At 41.7% G+C, this 19,584-nt stretch overlaps 1 pseudogene; it reads right to left on the bottom strand.

The window, feature by feature from the left end:
- Nucleotides 1-17,055: 17,055 nt before the first annotated feature.
- On the bottom strand, nt 17,056-18,069 carry LOC133895086 (ABC transporter I family member 19-like; annotated as a pseudogene).
- Nucleotides 18,070-19,584: the final 1,515 nt, after the last annotated feature.

Raw genomic sequence — 19,584 nt, 5'->3', positions numbered from 1 at the left:
CTACTGTTCAAGGAAACACAACTTACTTGCTAGGATGTCTAATGAGAGTGATCCTTTTAGTGTTGTGGACTTTCTTTGGGAAGAAATACACACAACATCTCACACACCTTGCAAAAGTTGTGCATATGCTCCATATATCATGTTTATGATCGAGAAAGTCACAAAGAAGAATTTCTTCAAAGAATTAAAGCATGAGGCTCATAGGGTAAAGTTGGTAAGCTCAAAATCAACTTCTTCTATGCCACCTTCCCCTCCAAGGACAACACCTAGCACAGCACAAAGAGCAGCACCGAGGTGAAGTTCTTCCTCTCGTGACTCACCTTCCTTTATCAAGAATACTCTCAAGGCAATATTCAATGTGTGCATCCACAATGCCGTAAAGATCAAGAAGCACAAGGACAAGACAAACTTGAGGTTGATAAAGATTGAGGAGAGGCAAAAGACAATTCATGCATATTTATGAATTGAGCCTCCTTGCTCTCTTGTGGCCTCCGAAGAAGAAGTGAGTGAGCTCAAGGCTTTTGAGAACCCTTGGGCTTGGGATGATGAAGCTCAAGCTGCTGCCGAGGGTGACGGAACTTCTCATGCTCAAGTTGAGACGGAAGAGACCAAGGAAGAAGAAGAGGACTTGGGTGGTGCCAAGGACAGCTCACATGATGATGATGATAGTGGAAATGGAGATGAAGATAAGGACTACGTGAGCAGCGACTAGATCTATATCCTTCAGGTTCTCTTTCTTTTTTGTGACTTGATGCCAAAGGGGGAGATATATATTTGTGTCAGCTGTCTGTTTTTCCTGAACCCAGAGTATCCGGATTGACCCGGAGGTTCTGGGTTCTATAGGCATATCTGTCTCCTTTATCAGTTTAAATCATGTTTCCATTGTTGGACATGTAAAACTATTGTAATGTATGATGACTATTAGTGATGTGCTTGTTGTCGAACTTTAAATTTGTAAGAACTTAAGTTATTAGTGTGAGATCTTTATGACATTCTATGGTGTAATATTTGTTTTTCTCTTTCTTTATGTGATATACTATGTCATACGTATCATGTTTATCATGTTCACTCACACTCTTTGCACCCACACGAATGCTAAGATATAGGGGGAGCTCTCGTAATTTTTTTAAAATATGTGCATTTGATATCAAAATTAAATTTTAATCAATCTACGCATTTAGGGGGAGCTCACCATATACCTTAGGATTCAAAATCTTTAATTTAATTATCTTTTGTAAGCTTTAATCGTGTTGTCGTCAATCACCAAAAAGAGATAGATTGAAAGTGCATCTAGGCCCCCTATATGGGTTTTGGATAATTGATGACAAACGATTAGGGTACTAATGAGTTCAATAAGATTATGAACAGGTATTAGTCCCATTAAAGAAGTTAAGTGATGTTGACGTCCCTCAAAAAGAAAACAGAATTGGCACGTAGTTACTCAATAGATTTAAATTAATTTTATTTTTGAATTTATGTATACGTGTGTCATACTATCAAGAGGGATGTATTTAGATTAACTTGAAGATATCTTAGTGCTCAAAGTACCTATTTAGACCAAAGATGAGAGACACAAATCACCCCACGAACATTGGAAAGTTCTAAGTCTGTTTGTGCCCGGATGTTCTGGGCTGACCCAGATACTTCGGGTTGCTGGAATCTCCAAGTTTAGCGCTGGCAGGGGTGCTCGGTTTTGTTTTTTAAACCAATCCAGATGCTCCGGGCTGCTGGAGTCTCCGAACTTTGCTCTGAGCAAGAGTGCTCCATTAGGGTCTATTTGTTTTACCGGGTTGATCCAGATGTTTCGGGTTTTGGTGTTTCATCTGGACCTTTTGTGACAGCTCAAATGGTTTGAGCATGTCATTAAGCATCATAAGCATCATTAGCATCATTTTTAATTGTTTTGAGCAATTATTAACATGCAATTTCAATTACATAAATTGTGAAAATTAATGTTAAGTGGTGCTTTGTGAAGCAACTCATAATATTGCTATAAAACATAAGGCTAGAAACAATTTTAGAAATTAGTCCATGATAAGTGAGGAATATTAGTGATTTTTCCCAAATTTTTGGGAATGGTTTTGAAGGTATAAAAATTACCACAAGTTAGAAAAGCTTGCATTTTTGGAGAATTTTAATTGGAGATTGGGTCAGGCTATTGGGGTCAAACAAGTTAAAATGGATTGCACATAAATTATAGTTTCACAAAAAATTTATCCCATAGTTTTTGGACCAAGGGAAAGCTTTCGTTTGGTTCACATAAGTGTAGTGGATATTTTTGCTTCGACTATCACTGTTCATCGGCCCCACCCATCATCCTCTCTCTCTCTCTCTCTCTCTCTCTCACCGCCGGCTTTGTTGACTTCTGCGGCCGACCATGTTGCCGAAAAGCTGGGCCACAACACCGAAGCGGCCAGAGGCATGGGATGTCGCCCTTATCCCTCCCTGCTCCCCCTCCCCCTCGCTTATCCATTTGCCAGCCGAGCTCAAGCACTGGGAGCAGAGTAGCAGAGTAGAGCAGAGCATAGGGCTGTACCGACACCAAATTCGCCGCGCTCGAGCGCAAATCCATCGAGACCGAGTCGCGAGGAGCACACGGGAGGGTCGTCGAAGCCCTCTCCGCCCGATTCCCATGCGAATCCCTCTGTTTCTTGGCTGTATTTTGGTGCACCGCACCTTCTTCCTCGTCTTAGGCGCACCCACTCTGCACCTCACCATCGACCCGCTACCGCACAACTCTTCCCGGCAAACCAAAAGCTTGGTGAGCTCCCTTGTGCCCCCATAAAGCTTTTGCGTGCGTTGTTTCGTCCTTGGCCCGACTCCGGCGCGCGGTTCCGCATGAGCCACCCACCGTTGCCGCCCCTACACTCATCTCTAGCCGAGCTGCAGCCAGGCTCATCAGCCGAGAGGTGCGCCGCTAGATCTGCATGCTCACGTAGGGGTCCTCGCCGGCACATTTTCACCGTCGTTCGCCACCGACATGCGGAACTGAGTCGTCGCCGTCATGTTTCCATCGCTGGCCATCCTCCGGTCATCGCCGCTGGCCCTGTATGCATCAGTCAGGACCACATGCACGCGCTGGTGCCACTGGTGCCCTTGGCTGGCCGAGCTTAGAGGCCGTTCGCCGCTAGCGAGTTCACCAGTGCCGCCCGGCACTGTGCAGCTCCAGCCAGCTCAGTTTGACCGGAGTCAGCGCACCTGGGCCCGCGGTCAGCCTCTGTGGCTAGCGTCCCCCAGGTGTAAAAAGGATTCCAGCCGTTAAATATTCGGTTTAAATCGGATTTTGCAAAATAGAATTAGTTTTGCATTGATAAATTGGTTGAAACACTGAAAAATGCATAGAAAATTGAATGTTGCTCCAAAAATTATGAAACCAATTTTGTTAGCTTTGTTTTATTATGCTCTACATGTTAAAAATATTAGTAGTCATGCATTATGTGCTGAGATTTAATGGTTTAATGGAATATGTTTAAGCTTCATTAATTCATAACTAAATATTGGTAACTCCAAAATTGATGAAATCAATTTTGTTAATCTGGTTAATTTATGCCCTATTCAGTAAAAATGCTCACACTCATGTTAAACATAGTCATCTTTCTATTTAGGGTTAAGCTTGGTGTTAAGCTTAATAAATCCATAAATTGTTAGATAATTAACAATAATCCAAGTGAAGAAAATCTTGAGGCTTTAAACTCATGGAATAATGCATGTCATCTCCACTATTGCCATACGCTATGGAGCATCCGTCATTGCACGTCATTCATGCTAATCATTGCATGCGTTCTTCAGTAGTGAACAAAGGTCCAGAGCGTGACGCGAGTGTGATCGAGGGCGACACCGAGGCACACCACTTGTGCGAGTTCTATGTAGGCAGTACCAAGCAGACCTTGGAGCATGAAGGCAAGCATTTAAGCATATTGCACCCTTTGTTCAAATTAAATGGAGTCTAAAATTGATAAATTATGTTTTTTTGTATGTTTGCATGTGTTGAGTCCAGTGTGAGGTTGATATGTGTAGAACCTATATTGATGCATTATCTCTACCTTGATTTATTGATAAATCCTTATCCTTGTAGCCTTGATGATATAGTTGGTGTCTAGCTTCAAGAGTTTTTTGAAATACTTAGCAATGCTTAGGTCCTCGGTAGAAGCCAAGCGACGGTACTGCCGTTGTTCGTGAGCCTAGGGCTTAATCATTGTTCACAGGTACAAAGATGAGGTTGAGATGGATGGTTGAGATGTGAGATTGAGACGAGTACCCCCTTGTGTGTACTTTTGTGAGTAGCATAAGCCGAATGGTCCTCAAGTCGTGTGGGCAAAGTTGTACCCCCTGCAGGGTGTGAAAACATTTTGAAATGCCGCGCTCTCGGTCATGGGTATGCTATTGTTTCATTTGTATCAGTCGTAGAGTTTACGACTGTGGGATAAGGTTATGGTATGATGGAAATAGTTGGTGTATATTGTTGATGAGATACTATGGTTCCTATATATACATGTTCAAGTTGTGGATTACACGGTAGAAATGTTTTTTTTAGTTAATTATAGATGCTCACACATATGTGTCTAGGTTGCTTACCGCATATATTTTACTTAACCTTGTGGCCTACTCTTGCTAACAGCTCAATGCATAATCCTTAGAGTCGAGCTATGTATATGTGTTCTATATGGTTTAAGTCTTGCGAGTGCCTTCGTACTCATGCCTGCACTTTTAGGTTCTGCTGGTGAGGATGAGGCGGTGTTTGGCTACTTCGTGCTCGCCAATGCAGGTGGTGGGCAAGAGTAGTTCATCCTACTCTAGTGAGGCGTAGCTTTTGGGGTGGAGCCTAAGGGCATATGACTCCACTCTCCTTTTGTTGTTGTTAAGGTTTTAATCTTCTGCTGCGTAGTTTCTCTTTGTGTAAGCGGTTGCAAATGGTTGCATGCTTAAGAGCTTGTAATATAACTTTAATTACTCGCTCTTTCTTTGCTATGTTGTGATGTACATGTTGGAAAGGCATGTGTTCCGATTTTGAGCATAAAACACGAGTTAGAACTACCAGGATGGTATTCTGGTTAATTATTGAGACTGTGATTATGAATAATGATTCTCCTGATGATTAATTAGAATACTGCCTTCGAGTTGAGTTTTGGTCATGGGTTCTCGGTTACACATTTAAGTGCCAACTCGGAGGGAGTTGAGCCTAGAGTATCCGAGTTAGACAAGAAAAGCCCATAATGGCTAGTTTGTGGCAGGTGTGTATAAATACCGCCTCTCTTCATTTGTTGCTAAACTACCTTGAGACAAAAGCATTCATAGCCCTTCAATAACTCTCACCACTCCTTTAGTGCTTTAATTCTTACAAGGATTTGAGAGTTGGGTGTGAGAGCAAGATATTGAGTGCAAGTGAGCTAAATTCAAATCTTAAGCACTTGAGTTCATCATCAAGCCGTCAATTCACGTTCATTACTTTTAGAGCTTAGAGCTCCTAGACAGCTAGGCGTCACTCAGAGAGCACCCAAGCTTGTGGAGTACCCCGAGAAGTTTGTGAAGGTCATCCTCGCCTCCGCAAGAGAAGAGGAACACTTGAGTAAGCCCAAGCTCGATCTCCGTGGTCGCTTGGTGAGGAATAGGATTGAAAGAGACCCAGCTCTTTGTGAGCACCTCAACGGAGACGTAGGATCATTGGATCCAAACTTTGGGAAACAAATTCATGTCTCATTTGCTTTCTCGAGTTCATACTTGTTCTAGTTAGTATTTTGGGAGATTTGCCCAGATCTATGTGTTTGTGAGTTTGTGGCTGGAGGTATTTGGTGGAAAAGTCTCTAGGAAACCTTTGGAACCTGTGGTGACGTTTAGAATAAACTAGACTTGCTTAGGTTTCTTAGTTTTCAATTTCGTGTTCCAACCGGACTATCCGGGTCGAGCTCAGAACCTTCAGAACCCGAAAGTTCCAGATTAAACCAGGAGTATCCGGATTCAATTAATCCGCTGTGAAGTTTTATTTTTTAGGGAACGCCTATTCACCCCTCTCTAAGCGACATCTAGTACATTCAGTGGGTAGGGAGAGAGTGGAGCAATGCAGCCGCTAGGACGTCGGCAATGCCGGCCCACATCAAGGCTAGCAACGATAGCCCCCAGGGCTCAGATCCTTAGTCGCTCCGGTGAAACCAGAGCAGCCCAGGCCGAGCAAAGGGAGGAGGCAGGCGTTTGCGAAGAGACCCAGGCCACATCGGAGCGCAGTGGTATCACAAACTCCCACCACCCAACCGCCAAACACTGCACCAAGGAGACCCACAGACGAGTAGGAGGAAGCCCGCGGGAGGAGCAGTGTCCAACGATGGGCGACGAGAGACGGAGCCAGCCTCCCTGCCAACGGCTCTGAGCCGCTGACGTGAAGCTACCTGGGGGAGAGGGTAGGGGAAACAAGACTAGTGGACAAGGTGGGAGGACAGCTGAGCTGCCAACCGACAGCGATGCCCCGGAGCCCCCTTGGCCACAAAGGTCGCAATCCACCCCGCCGAGGCTGCCGGTCGAGCTAGCCGACCTAGGGGCGGCTAGCCAGCATCGGTGGAGCCCGAACCTGGACCCCAAAGGGTGGATCCACCACCGTCGTGAGCAGATTGGGCCCTAGGACGCCTGGATCCGCCTGGCTGGAGACGCGGAAGCCCGGATTTTACCACGACGGAGTAAAGCCGGTGTGGGGAAGGAGAGGAAAGGAGGGAGCTCGGGGGAGAGAAGAAACCACGGAGGCTTAGCACTTGGGGCCACCGCCACCGTTGTTGGCCGACGGTAGCGACGGAGCCAGTAGGGAGCGGCCTTAACGGACGGGGTCTGTGTCACCTCCGAGGGAGCGATGCGAGAGCCAAAAGGACCGGGCAAATGGTCTTATGCCAAGGTATCTTAATTTGTGAGATTTTGAGGCAATGTTATTCTCATCAGCAGTCTTAACCGAAACAATTGATTTTATGGGTTGCAACAATTTTGCAGGAGCAGAACAAGTGCTTTGTTTACTTGCTTTTACTAGCTACCTAGGTAGTTGTGCCTTGTGGACTTCAAATGAGTAATTAAGCTAGAGCAACCAGAACAGATTTAGGCCATCTGTGTAGATACGCCCGTTTAAGTTTTAACACAAGTGCATCTTAATTCGACCCGTTGGTACGTACGCAGTGTACAAAATGCCTAATAATGCGGCTGACATACACCAATCAAGTAGGTAATTATGCTGTTAAATTGTATTACCTCGTGTGTACATTGTACCACTACTCATATGCGATTCGAAACTCGAGCACACACATAATCTTTAGAGAGAAAAATAGATGTAGTTTGAGGGTTTTGCGTGAAACTTTTTTAGCGATGTTTTAATATTTATTTTTTGAATCCATCCATGCAATAAAGATTAAATTTCATAAGTTTTTCTTCACGTTCTTTGTTTTATCTCTCGGTGTTGATTTCCAGTGGATTTTTTGTTTGTCGCAATTTATCTTAGTTTAATTCATTTAAAATCATCCTAGAGCATCAAGATAACATCCTAAAAATTTTTATTGGTCAAATTTTTATAATTCTTGCATAATCATGAATTTAGCGTTTGATATGTTTTGTCAGTCTATCATAATCTACTTGCAAATTTCATATCTTTAGATCAATAGATCTGATTCTTATTGTAATAGTTTTGCATGATTTTCTAGTTTCTACCGTAAATATTTGAGGGCAATCCAACGGTTGGATCTTTCTGGACATTACTTTTAGTGACGTGATAATAGTTTGTCCTGAACTGATTTCAAGATTAAATTGAATATTTTATTAGAATAATTTAAATTTTGAATTTAACTTTCGCAATCATTCACCACCTCTGTTTGGATATTTTGTGCGTAATCGATCCGGCAATTACCATTGCTAGTGCCTAGCATATATAGTGGGATTTTGAGGCTAATTACCATCAACAGTCTTAAACTATTAATTATGGATTGCAACAATTCGAGAAGTACAAGTGCTTTGTTTACTTGCTTCTACTAGCAACCTAGGTGTTTGTGACTTGTGGACTTTGAATGGGTAATTAAGCTAGAGCAACAAAATTTGAAGCCAAGGTTCGGACTAACTTCAAGCCAGTTGTGGTCGCTGCGCATTTTGGCCACTGAACACACGCAACATGTTTATGTATTTTCATTCACATGCTTTAATCCCGAGGGAAAGATGAGTACCCGAAATAAACCGAGTACGATTTGCACATTTAATTTGTTGTTATTTACTTGCTTCTTCTAGCTACCCAGGTGGTTGTGACTTGTGGACTTTGAATAAGTGCACCTTTAAGCAACCGGTTGGTACTACACTTACGTATGCAGAGTGTAGTATACTATTGCTTAATATATGGATCGGATCGGAGCAGACACACAGAGGGCATTATGCCGTCAAATGCTACAAAGAGTATACGTAGCATGTATGCACTTGTTCACACATCGAGAATAATATGATTCGAAACTCAGTACACACACGCCGTTGGTGGTTTAGATCGCTAATTTAATTATGAGGGAAATGTGAGCACCCGTATTCATAAGCACAAGGTTCGTTCAGGCTCGGCAGTCAAACAAAAATGTAAGAATTCGCTAATTAAATTAAACAAGAATGGGCCAGAGTCTATTATAATGTATTAATTACTTTGTGAACTTGCATGTGATGTACTAGTATTTCGTCTAGGGCTTGAAAGAAAAGAAAAGAAAAGAACAAGAGATGTGACGGAAATGTGGCGTATCTGCAAGTTGCTTAGCCGGCTTAATTCTATGATTCGAAATGGAGTGTTGCTCATGCGAACTACTGTTGTTGGCATGTCACATTTGTGGTTGTTCAAACATTCGACATTTCTTTTTTTGCGGAGAACCAGTGAAAGATAAATAAAGATGAAGGCGCCTCAGGTCATGAAACAAGAAAGGCAGGCGTGCTCCCGTGGCTACTCGGATGGCGCGGCCAACACACAGGAAACAAGAACGGCAGGCCGGCCGGCGACGACGGGCGCTGTTCACCGCGCAGCTGCCGCCGCAGTGGGCGTCCGTCGTCACCAGAAAAGACCAGACCAGACTGCTTTTAATGGATTCTTTCCTGCCTTCGCATGAGCTAGCATGGCGGCATATTTGATGTGATATGTATATTCCGCGTGCTTTGCTTGGGGTTCTTTCTGATCGAGGCCCTGCATGCTTTGCTTTTCATGGAAAAGGAAAGGGACAGGCGAGCCGAAAAGAAATGTCATAGAGGAGCCTAGGAAGGGGAGGGTTGGGGGATGGAAATTGTATAAGGCCCGCTCTTAGGTAATCCGCGTGAGACCTTCATTCGCGTCCTTCACACCACGATCGGACAGCGCGCGTGTGGGCTGCACACGGGAGACACGTGTCGAGCAGCGACGAGGGTCTCCGCGGAGGACCCATCCTTAAACAATTTCCTTCCAGGGTTGGGTTGCCCACTGTCTTTTGCCATGGACCATGGACACGTCACGCGGGAATCGAGGAACAAAATGGAACGACGGCGCTCTAGCAATGGTCGTCTCAAAGGACTCGGTGGTTTCTTCTGCTCCATTGTTTTGGTTGTCACCGTATCCCATAACGAATGCTAGCTTTTTTTCACCTCCACAAGTTGGGTGTTGCCTAGGTTCGTTATACGCTACCTTTTTTTTATTCTTTCAAAGGAAATCCATGGAAGCTCGTTATTTTAATTACTCTTGTATTATAGTCCAAACTAGCGTTAGAAGTCACTTGTTTCTTGGATTTTTGTTATCTAAAATATACTCCCTAAGCAAGCAGGCGAATATTAATTCTAGCCTCACGCACAATCAATCATGAAGAGCAATAGCATCACTAATCATGATTTAGCGCTGATTAGCATTGAACTACAACAGTAAATAAAAATGATCCCGAACCTTTTACTAAGGCTAATAAGCTATCTCCAAACACTACCACAGGACTGGTCATCTGCGTCGGATCATCAATACTGGTTAGATTAAAACTGGTACTGATATAATTATTATTGTCGGTTCATAAAAAAATTAGTATCAGTGATAGTTTTAAAAAAATAACTAGCACTACTATCAGTACCGGTTTTTAATTTGAACTGGCACTAATAATAGGATCGAACCCGAATTTAATTAAATCGGCTTCCAACTCACCTCGTGTCGGTCACGGCTCAACCTTATCCTCTTCCCCGCACCATCATCCCCTCTCTCCCTCAGACCCTCACCTCCTCTCTCTCTCTCTCACTAAGACCCTCACCAGCAACTCCATCACGGCTCGACCTTATCTCTTCCCCGCCGTCCTCCTCCTCCACCAGCCTCCTCCTCCTTCCCCACCAGCCTCTCTCCCCCTCATTCCCTCACTGGCAACTCCGCCCCTTGCGAGATCCACAGCGGGATCCGGCCATGGATCTCCCTAGGGTCAGAGATCCACACTGGCTCCTCAACGAGGTGGTGCCACCGTGGCTCGTGCTCGGCCTGCTCAAGGGGTACGTCGGCCTCAGCAGCGCCATCCTCGCGCAAATCTACCTCACATCTATGGCGGTGGTGACGAAAAGTCACTCGTGCTGCTCATTGTCTGGCTCCTCGCCGCCATCTCCAATCGTGTTCCTCGGCACCATCCGTGTCATGAGGAGTGTGCGGTGGCCTTTATGCCCCGCGTGTTCTGTGACGGCGTCGAGCCGAGCGGACGGGTGGGGGGCGATAGATGAGCCGGCGCGTGTACTTTTTTTTCTCTTGGGAATCACCTTCAAATGCAAAGCCGGTACTGAAGGGTTCTTTAGAGTCAGCACTAAAGGACTTTTCTGTTGTAGTGAAGTTTAATTTGTACATCTATTCTATTATTTGATTCATTTGTTTTGTTTCCAAATGGTTTGTTCCTCATCATGTGAGATCATGAGGACCAATCCGATGCATGGTCGGGGCAGATCTCTCGGGAATATTATATGCAAGAATAATGAACTTGATAATCGATCCACTCACATCGAAATGTAAGCATGCAGCTATCTTCCTCATCTTCCTCCTCCCCAAATAAACCTCCAAAAAAGAACAGCGGAATCGGAGGGTCAAATCATCACCAAATAAAAGTAGCACAATGTTCACATCTTACCATGTGCACCCTGCAAAGTTTATTCCATGTTATGCAACTAACAACTTACTGCTATGATTTACCCTCTTTCCTTTTTTCCGTACTCAGAACATATAAAATTTGATGTCCTATTGCGTTTGTGGTTTGAATTCAATTATTTATACTTGGGACGTTTGGTGGCTTTTTCGGAGAGAATAGTTTCTTGCTGTCTCTCGGCGGTGGCCGATCCTTTTTTTTATTACATGCTGGCTACTTTCTCCTATTTAATATGAGTAATTACACACGTGTAGAATCAATTTAAGATATAGCACTATATGGAAGGTAAATATTGTATATTTAGATATAGAAGATAAATAATAAGAGATTGAATGTATTTTTAAAATGTATGAAAAATAAATATTAGACGTCTAGATATAAAGTAATTAATATGATATTAAATGTAATTTTAGAATGAGTAAAGTAGAGAATCTTTGCACGGTGACGTTTGATCAACTTGGGTGAACGGTGAAGATCGTTTAGTTCTATCATAACTTGTGCATTTTATAGAAGTATAGATAATCAGCAGCTATCCTATTTTTTTTAATTCTTTATATTAACTGGCGTTCAGAAATAACGACGACGATGACTCTGCTCTTTAGGCCTATTTGGAACAAAGAAACGTTTTCCAACTCCTGCAGAAATTATATCGACCATTTCCTATAAAATTCCTGCACTCCAAATAGGACCATAGTGCTCAAGTGGATTTGCCAGTAACTCAGGGCTTTTAATCGTGTTTCGCAATCAGACTCCTAATCCAGTGCACTAAATTCGTGTACAAGGAAAATATTAATTATGAAATCTCCACCAACTAAAGCAAAGATTTGGGGGTGTTCAAAGCTAATAAATGCCTTCTGAAGTGTTGATAGTATAAAATCAGTACAATGCACATCGAAAGTCAGTTATATTTTTTAGTATCAAAGATTCCCCTCCTCATCATTTTAGAAGATATAAAAAACAACTCTCACTGGTTAGCAACAAACATACTGCTAACTGGTAAGCAAATCTAAGATCATAATCAATAGTTAGTGAATAACTAAATATCGATACATACATATCTTAACCATTTATGCTCAATGTAGGTTCAGTATTTGCATTATGTCAGAATTAATATTCGTTTTTCTACAACATTGTTTATCGCTAAGCTATTTAAAATGTGATCCATCCTTTTGCCTCTTACCTACTAAAAGTCGCATCTGTCATAGAAAAGGATATTCTCTTCAATTTTGCATTCTTTTTTTCTAAAAAAACCAAGAAATATGCTACTTAAAGGGAAGTGCTTCTGTACTCCCCGAAAAGAGAAATTAGGAGTTTAAGATGGTTAAATGTAGAGCTGCAAGTGATGTAAGATGTGTGTAATCTGAGTGATCTAGTAAAATTGATAGTTCATGTACTCTTGATGAGACCTTATAATTCGATCCAATTAGTGATGCCTAAAACTGTTTTCCTTGTTCATCTTAGGACGATCACCCTTTGCCGATAATGCTTGAACTCGAAGCAATATACGTTTTCTAACTTCACAGAGTAAGTAGAAGATTAATACAGTTTCATGAGACTGTTTCACCTCGACTAAATTATTCTCTATTACTATATAAGTGCTTAATTTTTTGCTTACGGGAAAAGTCATCGCATTAGTAGGAAAATGATTCGGAAACCCTATGCGGAACATTTTTTTTAACCGTATGTGGAAAAGAGTTTGTACAAATTAGATTTGTACAGACAGCTCGTTACTGTAACCATATGTATAAATGATTTGTACAAATGGTTCATTATTGGAACCGTCTATACTAAACTTTTTGGAGCTAAAAAAATCTAATTTTTTTCTAACCACACCAGCCCCTATATTAGCATATAGGTGCGACCGCAAGTCACACGATTTTTCACACGAAATACCATGAGTGTATTTTCTAGGAGTCAAACCCGCAACCTCTAAACTCGCGCGAACCTTCTTACTGTTTCACCTATCGTTCATTCTGACCATTGTGTGAAAATAATTTATATAAGATATACACTAAAAATGAGTGAGACACTAGAACCGTCTGTACTGTTTTTTAGACGGTTCTAATTTGTAACTGTCTGTATTATTACTGTTAATAGTACAGACGGTTCTAATTTGGAACTGTCAATTAAAAAAAACAGTACAAACAGTTATAATTTGTAACCGTTTATATTGTAGCGTCTCGTTTTGTTGCAACTATTCGTTACTATTTTATCAAACGGTTCTAGTTTAGAGTCATCTGTTGTACCTTTATATATATATATATATGTGGTTTTATAGATCCGTCTGTACAGGAGCTTTCTATTAAATAGATTATGTAGCAGCCTCTTTTAGCTGTTGAATAGTTTAATCAAGTACACTACACGTACTTCTAATCCAAACTAGTACGAGAAGTCACTTGGTTTGTCAGCATAGTGTTGTCCTCGACCTTTAGGTCGACTTACGAAAAAATGATCAAGCCTCAACAGGCGTAGGCTAACATTGTAGCCTCGCTCACAATTATCAAGCAATAGCATCACTAATCATGACTGAGCTAACACGGTAGTTCAGCAACGATTACTAGATATTTAAACTAAACTACAGCACTTATAATGCGCCCAATCCTTTGACTAAAGCTAAATGATTGTTCAATTTGTATGCCTATTTTGTACTAGATTCATTTCTTGTGTTTCTGAATGATTAATTGTTCTTTTTTTTCTTGGGCCGAATGATTATGTTCATTTGAGATCATGAGAATCAATCCAATGCATGCATAATCAGAGGCAAATCTCTCTGAAATATTATACACAAGAATCATGAACTTATAATCTATTCGCTTACATTAGATTTTTTCCAAGTGCACACGAACATTATACCAAAACACCTTATCAGTGTCGGTTTAAAATCGTCATCAGTGACGGATTTTAAACCGACACCGATTACTCGACACTGATAGTCATTTACTATCAGTGCCGGGTATAAAACCGGTATTGAAAATTATTATCAGTGTTGGTTGGTGACTCTAACCGGCATTCAACATATTTCGAACCGAAAAAAGTTTCAAAATTTTTTTTCGCGACCAGAGGCACCCGATCAGAGGCTGCCCTCCCGACCACACCCAATATTCGCAAAGTCACGTGATATTCACTCGCATATGGTAACAAAGACTCGAACTCAAAGACCTCGTAGCATGTGCGTACGTATGACCCCTTTAACCATCTCAGCTATCGTCTGTTCGTGAGTATACAAACAAAATAAATCATTTTATATCTTCTGATCGAACATTTGAATATCTATTTGGATATTTAAATAATCTCAAATAAAAAATTGATCAACTACAAAGTTGTAGATCTCGTCGAGAGCTACAATTTTCATATAAAGTTTTTCCCCATCCGATTTCGTGTGAAAAAGTTATGAATTTGTTAATGTGAGCTGTCATCAACAACTGCTGCAACTTTATTATAATTATTTGGGCATTTAAATGACCTCGAATTAAAAAGTTTTCAACTACAAAGTTGTAGATATCATCGAGAGCTATAATTTTCATGTAAAGTTTTTCCTCATCCGACTTAGTGTGAAAAAGTTATGAATTTTTTAAGATGAGCCGTGACAGTAACAATTATTAATACCGGTTCGTAACTAAAACCGACACTGATGCTAGAATTGGCACTGATACAGTAAGTGTCAGTACCGGTTCGTGGCTGGAACCGACACTAATGTATCAGTGCCGATTCTAACCAAGAACCGGCACTGATAGTGAGTATCGGTTCTTATCTTCTCAGCTATTTTTCACGCGCGGGGTTTAAGAATTGGCACTAAACATCTTCAATATCGATTACTATCACTGACACTGATAGTGCACTGTATATGTAGTGTTATGCAGGAGTGGAACTCACCAAGAACAGCCCAGATCCTGCACAAAATTCAACTTACTAAACACTAAATATTCTATTAGACAGAGGGATCACTAAATATTCTATTGGGCAGAGATCAGAATATTTTACTGTTAGCAGCATTGTTTCAACATGTCCATATCTTTCTCCATTTGAAAGAAAGCTCCAAAGAAAATCAACACCAGATAAAGTATCACAATGTTGAGCTCTTACCATGTGCCTCCTGCAAAGTTTATTCCATGTTCGGCAACCAACAACTCACCGCTATGATTAAGGTGACATGACATCCCAACTTTTTAGTTGGTCAAAATAATATTAGATTTACTATGCTTTTTTTGACGCTCAGAACATGTAAAATTAGAAGGTCCTATTAGATTTGTGGTCTAAATTCTCTAAACTTGTACCACAGAAATATGGCCTGGGATAGTCCGCTCTTTATATTAGACCCTATTTGGAAGAAATGTTTTCCAGCCCTTGCGGGAATTAAACAGTTTCCTGTAAAATATATACCTACATTGCAAACAGTCTCAGTGTTCAAGTGGATTTCCCAGTACTCGTTTTTCACAATTCGTGCTCCTAATCTGGTGCGATAAATTCATGTTCAAGGACAATATTAATTGTCAAATCGCCACCAGTTAAAGCAAATATTTCGGTATTCAAATCTAAGACCATCTTAATCATATTCTGTTCATTTCGTTTCCTTTCTGATTCATTTTCCCGTTTTCGTTCCCATTCCCTTTATTTTCTCTTATCTCCAACAGCTTCCCTTCAAGAGGAATCGTGAAGGAAAAGGAAAGAGAATCCCATCCTGAAAGGAATGACCTTGGAATCCCTTCATGATGGGAACCATGAAGGGAAATCGTTGAAGCGCTGAAAGGAACGAAAATCACGTCGTGAATGGATTCTGACCCCTGAAGGGAAACCGTTAGAGATAGTCTAAAATCATCTCCAACCATATTCCCTTCATTTCGTTCCCTTCACGATTCCTTTCCCCATTCTCATTCTCTTTATTTTCTCTTATCTCCAACAGCTTCCCTTCGAGGGGAATCACGAAGAGAAAGTAGAGAGAATCTCGTCCTAAAAGGAACGACCTTGAGAATCTCTTCGTGACGGGAACTATGAAGGAAAATTGTTAGAGTGCTGAAGGAAACAAAAATCCCTTCACGATGGGATTTTCGTCCCCGAAGAAAAACCCTGGGAGATGGCCTTAGGGTTTATCGTACAAAGCCAATACAATACACAGCGAAAGTCAATTATATCCGCACTTTTTTAGAATCAAATATTCTCCTGCTCGTCATTTTTTTATTAGGAATAGTAATTTTTATTCAATAGTAGTTTACGAAGACTGATATTATAAGTATACGAGGGAGTATATGATAAGGAGTTTAGTAACTTAACCTGTACATAATGAATAAAGACTATATATTTCTAACATTCTCTCAAATACAAGACGTATGTAATAGCGTCGCATTTGAAATATGAAGCACATGAGTAGCGGTCATATATTCCTAACACCCCTTCAAATACAAGGAGTAACTTAGACTAATACATCAAAATATGTCGCTTCAAAATCGTCATAGAGTGAAGTCTTGGTAATCCTATCGAATCAAGCTGAAAAAGTATAATATGAAACGCATGAGTAGAGTCGTCATGATAATAACAAAGAATGCTCTTGGTCAAGAATTTCAACAAAGCAACGATGAGTAGCAAGACAACAAACGAAAATTATCACTAGAACTATGGAAAGACCAAGATAACACAAAAATACCCTAGACCAAGATGATGAGTAATAAGACAACAAACGAAGTTGTGTCTAAAGGTGCGGAAAGATCTAGATGGCTAAGTTGCATCAATAACGACGAGAAAGATTAGCTAAATAAAGACATAATTTAGCTAACCACAAAAGAAATGGACGAAGGAATATGTGAACTCGCACGGTATAGACGGACTCAAAGAGAGACTGAAACTTGGATGGACACAGTGGAAAAGCAAGACTAAACCTAAATGCGATGATAGAATAATTCTAATACGAGACTAAGACGCACAGTCTAATGACGTCACCATCACATAGTGACTAGCACAATAGCAGCAGCGACAACAAAAGTTAGCAAGCAACGGCGCATAGCAGACTATATCAGACTATAAACTAGCAACGACGGTGGAAGCTTCATAACTAGCAAGGGCACAGCATCCAGATCAACGGTGATTTCATCAAGTAGGAGCACCTTGTAGGGATAAAGAAGACCCATGCAGATTTGTACCCTGCGGCGCTGTCCATCTGAAACTTTATGCATGCGCCATTGCAGATCAATGTCCAGCAGATCAATCAACTTCTCTCGCCTAACAGGATCAACCCCGTCAACTCCAAAAATCATGTGCTCAGCAGAGAAGTCACCTTGCAGTGGAACATCGATCGCCAGCTGAGCCAATAGTCCAACTCCAAGAACCACCCAAGTATGAAAGGTCACCATTGCACACGAGCTGATCCTGAAAGAGTAGATTGTTTGGGAGAATTCCACGATGTGATTTATATTGATGCTCTAGGCATATTTATAATACAATGTACAACAAACCCTAGGAGGTTAGCTTGATACGCAAGTAATACATGTACAAGGTGTATATGAGTATTCCAAAACATTCATTGGCGCCGATGAAGAGGCAGCAGGAGCCAGGGGCAGCAAATCCGGCCGGGGTGGGCCTGACACAAGAAGGGGCCAGCGCGGGAGGGAGCCGAGCCGAGGTGGCCCAGCACAGGAGGGGGAGGCCGCGTGCAGGAAGCAGGCACGGGAGGTCGGCGGTGACGACGTAGCAGGCCAACAGAGGCGGAGCATCCGTGAGAGGGCAAGTTGGACGGCAGCCGAGGGCGGGAGGCAACCGATAAGAGGCGGCCAAGGAGAACAAGGATGGCAACGACCAGATCCAAACGACGGATCCCCATGTCGGGCCACGGGGACGATGAACGGTGGGGATGGAGGCTGACGGAGGACCCAATGGTGTGCGAGAAGGAGCTGGGAACCCAGTAGCGAGCCAGGTGGTGGATCCGGCTGCAACACCTGCTGCTCAGCTTGGAAGCAACCAATGCTCGGGAGAGAGGCGGGCGGCACATGGGGATCCGACGGGCTAGGAGAACGGCGGCATTGGAGAGGAGAAGAACGCCAAGAGAGAGAAAGAGAGCCAGCTGACGAGAGGGAGCCGGCGATGGGTTGGATCTACAGGATGAGTTGCAGCGTTCTAAGAAAATCCTAGCTTTAATACTATATTAAGAATAACAACTTCTATTCAATGATAACCCATGAGAGCAATATATAGAGTATATGAGAAAATACATAATAAAAACTCTAGTAAACTAACCTAAACGTAATGGATAAAGACTCGAGGCTACAAAAGTGACGAGTTATTCTACGATCTGTCATTAAATCGTATTTCCTTTGTCTGTTTTCATGTAGTGACACTAGGAAGGAAAAGAACTGTTCTAATTGGTTAGCAACAAACATACTGCTAACGGCATATCAATGTAACGTCCTAATCATTGGTTAGTGAATAATTAACTCAAGATCGACACATATATGTCTTAACTGCTTTTATTCAGTGATACACGCAGTATTTTCCGTATGTTATGATTACGGTTCTTTTTTTTTGCAACATTATTTCCAGTGAAGTCATTTCAAATGTGATCCATCTACTGAAAATCACATCTGTCACCAAACGGATGGCAATCCCTTCACATTCATTAACATAAAAAATGGTGAATAATGGTACTTAACGAGAAGTGCTACTTTGCTGGCCGAAAAAGGGAGTATAGATTTAAGCTAGTTAAATGGCAGTCGACAAGTGGTTTTGCGATCATTAGTAGCACTGCAAATGATTTAAGATGTTTAATTTAGGGGGGGGGGGGGGTACTCTACTCACACTTGTCCTTTTGAGCTCAAGAAACAGGGACCATGTACTCTTGATGAACCTTTGAAGTCGATCCAATTAGTGATGCCTACAAGGTAGGATTTCTATGTTCACCTTAGGACCATCAGCCTTTGCCGTTTTGCTTGAACCAGAAGCAAATGGAAGCTTTAGAAGCAACAAAAGGGTGGTTCAAGGAAGCACAATTACCGCGCACTTTATGTGCACATGGGAAGCACACAATTAGAAAGTACATTCTTTTGGGCAAGTTATGCTTGGAGTTGTTTTGGCTCTACCTAATTAAATTGTTGTTTGCACAAATATAGTTACTGATAAGAGAATCTATGGAGACGCAACGTGGCTGATAGGATGCATGGTAGGTGGCTAGGCGCATCATATGGATTGAAAATAATGGTTATAGTTGTTTGCACCTTTGCAGAATTTCAGTTAACCAAATAATATAAGTCTCTATTATTGCAAGTTTACGCTTATTGAACTTAGTGATTAGACGGCTAACAACATGATTGTGACTTTCGATTTCTTTCCGCCTAAAAGGAGGAAACAAAAAAAGGCCTTGTGATTTCCTTTTGGTGTATGATGCATGCATTGGGTCAGCAATTGCTCAATTTGTGCAGTTCTATTATATAGAAAGAAACTTGATCATAGAAAGAAGACGCTCTTGGGAGAAAGAAATACCGACCCGGGAGTACTCAGATTTAAGTCTAGG

The sequence above is a fragment of the Phragmites australis genome, chromosome 16 (genome assembly GCF_958298935.1).
Source record: "Phragmites australis chromosome 16, lpPhrAust1.1, whole genome shotgun sequence".
Classification (NCBI taxonomy): domain Eukaryota; kingdom Viridiplantae; phylum Streptophyta; class Magnoliopsida; order Poales; family Poaceae; genus Phragmites; species Phragmites australis.
Note: the sequence above shows the minus strand (reverse complement) of the source record. Positions and strands in the feature narration are given on the sequence as shown.